This window comes from Camelus ferus, chromosome X (genome assembly GCF_009834535.1).
Source record: "Camelus ferus isolate YT-003-E chromosome X, BCGSAC_Cfer_1.0, whole genome shotgun sequence".
Lineage (NCBI taxonomy): Eukaryota > Metazoa > Chordata > Mammalia > Artiodactyla > Camelidae > Camelus > Camelus ferus.
In genome coordinates, this window is record NC_045732.1 from 100,620,582 (window position 1) to 100,625,025 (window position 4,444).

Here is a 4,444-nt window from a genome sequence, read left to right on the forward strand (position 1 = left end):
TAATGAGAGAAATATAGTCTACCTATCCCTGATCTGTAGAAAATCTGCTGGCTCAATGAAAATCTTAATTCACAGAGATCCCGCCAGATGCAGTAGAATAATCCACTGATGACTCAAATAAGACCAACTTAGTTACTGCTTAACAATCCATCTTCACACACACACAGACACAGTGGTAGACAGATTTGTAGTATTTAGTGGGAAGAATTCAGTGGGCAGAGCTCAGAGAATAGTTTTCAAAGCACCAGCCAACTTTTGTACTTTTGCCAATAGTCTAGCTGTTCACAGGTAGATAACTACAAATGGACAAACAATATTCTTCTTTAGGATTTCTAATTTTGAAAGTAAACTGTAGCTTTGACTTATCAGTATAGAACCTTGTTTAGATGATCACGTTAAGACACATTGTCTGATAAGAGATCTGGAAACTAGCTGCTGAACCAGCCCATCTGAACCCCAGACTGCTAATGTAAACAACAACATAGCCACCAATAGATTTGAGCTGGCAAACTTAAAACCTTCATGTTTCTGTTGTAAGAACAACCACTGTAGTCCAGACAGAGTTCTCCTGCTGCAAGTGGGCCCTTTTCTTCTCTTGGTAAAGGTCATATTGGTGGGATGTGGCTAGAGCTTACCCTGAACATTTTGCCCATTCTCCAGGTTATCAAAGGCTTTCTTCACAAATGGTGACACATTTTCAGGACTCAATATTACCATTCTAGTCATTTTAGCTGACACTGGCTGCATGATTTTGAGCAGAAGCCTTAGGCTCCCTGACTTTGCCTACAATTTTTCCAGCATTACAGGGCATTTCACATTCTGAAAATGCTTCACCATTTATTTTAAATTAATGGAAAATTGTCAAAGTATTCCATGAATATTTTATATTTCCTACTATCTGCAGAAATTTGGTATTCTTGCATTTGGACAAATTTTTTTTTCTACCACCCTCAACTCCTTATAGTCCACATATTTTAGATTGCAATTTGGTTACTGAATATGACCACCCCAAGTAAGGGTCTTGTACCTCTTAGATACTTCCTGTGTGAAGGTTAGAAGGGGCACAATTTATGTGGGGTGTATAATCCTACTTGAAATGCTGGCAATTTTACTGCCCCTTGTGGACAAAGCTCTGATTCTAAGAAGTAAATTAATTAGAAGGCAATAGAGTTATTGGTGTGGGGATGAGACTCAGTTATTTTGGGGTGGGTGGGTGAGGAAGAGTTAGAAAAATATCCAGCAAAGGAGAATGGAATGCTTTAGGCCTCTGGAGGCATGAATTAAGAAGAAATTAATAGTTTGTCTCCTGTACTTCCCTCCAATTACTGTCTTGAGTGACTAGACCATGGATTATGAAAAGAGCTAGTTTGTGGTGAAGAGTAAAGACCATAACGAAATAGTTGGAAAACCATGAGAGTTTAGATCTTTCAGAAAGTAGATTTTGCTTAAAGTCAACATGTATTTTTCATTCACTAAATACTAAAATGCATCCTGTGGCGTGTGCTGTGCTTACTGTGCTGGTACCCATGATAGACAAAGAAAGGGGGATAGACAGAAAAAATCTGGAGGAGGTGCTTTCTGTGCTGAGACTGGGAAAGTCTAAGTAGGTAAAAGTAGGACATCCTAAGTCCAAGGATGAGCTGGAACAAAAGTTGTGAGTTTGTAGTTAACATGTTTGGCAATCATTTGCCTGGATATATCAGTGAAACATAAAGATATGCCAAGGTAGTCAGATGCCATATCTATAAAGAAATGATTAAACTATGTTCAATTTGTGGGCTTAGATTTGGATAGACATTAAGTGCCACCCTGAGGACTTAAGCTTATCATTGGCTGCAACATAAAAGCAACATAAAGAATTTACCACAAAATATATTGTAGACTCTTGAGGGGAATTAATGAAAGCACCAACTTGATAGCTTTGAGAACAGCACAAAAAAGACCATAGGTAAAATGACTTCTTAAATTCTACCACATGCTGAATGTGCCATCTGAGACTACATTATGTGACCTTTATGATTCCAGGGATGACATAATAGAGACCATGATCCATGGGCCGGTTCCTGCATTAATCTCCTGTCCAAACCTATCCTAACTTAACCCTTTAAATACTTTCCAGGATGAACCCGAAGCCACTTAGTACTTTTCCCTCTCTTAATGTTTCAGTCTTTTCCCAAATTCTTCCATTTCCTCTTCTTCATTACAAGAAATTTTTCAAATTTACTCCCATATTTTTCCATCAAATGATCATATCAATCAAATATCTTTTTTTAAATGTTAACTTTGTCTCCCATTTTACTCTTAAATGTATTTAAAAAAATAAGAAAAATACAGGTACACATGTATGTTTATTGTTCAAATAAGAAAGTTGCAGATATTTGTTGATATTTGCCAAATTCAATTTTAATCTTTGTTATCCTGCATAATCTGGTAGTCCTCTGGCAGATCAGTTGTAATTACGATGCCGTTCATAACCTGAAGTTGGCTGATGAGTTGGCCGTGAAAGAGATTTAGCTGATGTATCAGCTATCACTGGCACTGGTAACCGTGGGTTCCTCTCTGTTTGAAGTTTACAAAAAGGACCTTCATTGTCCGATATGTTTTGGTATCTATTTGGAAAAGCAGAAGGCTCCACTATCAGTAAAAGATAATTGCTCTGTATGGGAGATAATTTGCTGTACTGAGAAGTAGAAGTTGTAGTTGTAATGAAATTCACAACACGGCCATTTGCTTCAGTGCAGCTGCTTTGTGAGTGCACGTGGAAAGTGGTCAACTGATTTAAAATAGCACGTTGATCCACTGCAATTTTTTCTGGTGGTCTAACTGACATTGATGATGCAGGAGAAATATCAACTCTGATCGGGGTACTTGTATCACTAATTATGTGGCTAGTAGAGGGCTTTCTTACTAGAGGCATGTTTAAATTTGCAGAAGGTAAAAATGCACTTTCTCCTCTAGTGTCAGCCTCAAAACCAGAATTATGATTATCCATATTACCCCTTTCTTTAAAGTGCTTGTTGTTGAAATCTTGAGCCAATGAAGATACCAGAGAATCATTTTTAATCCCAACTCTTCTTTTTTTCTCACTAAAAGCTGGGGACAGCCTTGTTTAAAATTTGATTATGATAGAACTGCAGCTGAAAACAAAGGAGAAAGATTTTAGTAATATTTTAAACCAAAATACAAGACTAAATTAAGCCTAATCTATAAAACCTCAGATTTCACGATTACTATACAAAGATAATATCAACAAAATATGAACATTGCTGACTATTTTTTGAAATAACTTATTTTGAAATACACATTTTAATAGTATAGTCATCAAATTTAAAACTTATCATTTGCAGTAATGGTGAATGCCCCTTTCTAAAAGCAGCTTTAATAACTTTATTTAGATTTCTGATAAGATTCATAGTTCCTAGCAAAGTTTCACCAAATCTTGAATACTTAATGCAGTGTCCTCATTTTTTAGAAAAAATAAAGTATTTTAGCCTTAGTAGTTTTATACAATTTTCAAAATCTATCTTTACATTTATATTACCATAGATTGATGTAGAAAATAAAATTTTATATATAAGTTATGAAGTGGTGACTAAAATTTCCATAACCTTGTTTAAAACAGAGACTTCTTTTTCTTCTGCCAGAAAGTCAGCTAGAGAAGCAGATCTTTGAAAATTCTGCTGCACTGTACTAAACCCATAGAGGTTAAGCTGTCTAACTAAACTTTTCATACTGCCAGTTTCAAATATTCTGAAAGGGGCCTTTCTTTCTAAACTTCCTTCTTAAAGACATCTTCATCGTTCACTATGGAAGTTCCATTATCATCCCACCATATGGATTGAAATTGGTCACTCCCAACCATTTTCCAGAGTTTTCTTGGAAATATCAGAGAACGAATATCATTATCTTCATCTGGTTCAGAGACACAATGTGTGTAACATGGTCTTTTTATCAATGATTTTTCACACAAAATCTGAAAAGGATTTTCTTCAATCATAGACTTCAAGTCAAGTTCCCCAGAGAATGTTTGATCACACAATAGAGATCTACTGGACTTTCCTGAACCAGTTGGTCCATCTTTAGGAGACATATCTTCAATTTCTGAAGAAACATGTGCCATAACAAAAAAAATTTTCTACAGCTCCTTTTCTAATCTGCATGATTTTGAGCACTGCAGCTTCTAATGCTGCTTTGGCAGGCCTGCACACATAAACTGCTAGGCCATCACAGTTGTTCTCAACCTGAGTAGCTGTGTCATCTCAATATGACTGGTCTCCTAGCAACACAAGTGCAACATTCAAGCAGTGTTTACTTCTCATTCATCCAGTAAAAATGAAACATATAGAATGTTTATTTTTACAGTGTGATCTGTAAACATTATTCCAACAAAATCTTTTTAAATAAATTAACTTGGGGTCTATTAAATAAAACCAATCTCTTTCCT

The 4,444-nt window shown here is 35.8% G+C and overlaps 1 pseudogene; it reads right to left on the reverse strand.

The window, feature by feature from the left end:
* Nucleotides 1-2,446: 2,446 nt before the first annotated feature.
* On the reverse strand, nt 2,447-4,120 carry LOC116661902 (annotated as a pseudogene).
* Between the last annotated feature and the right edge of the window lie 324 nt (nt 4,121-4,444).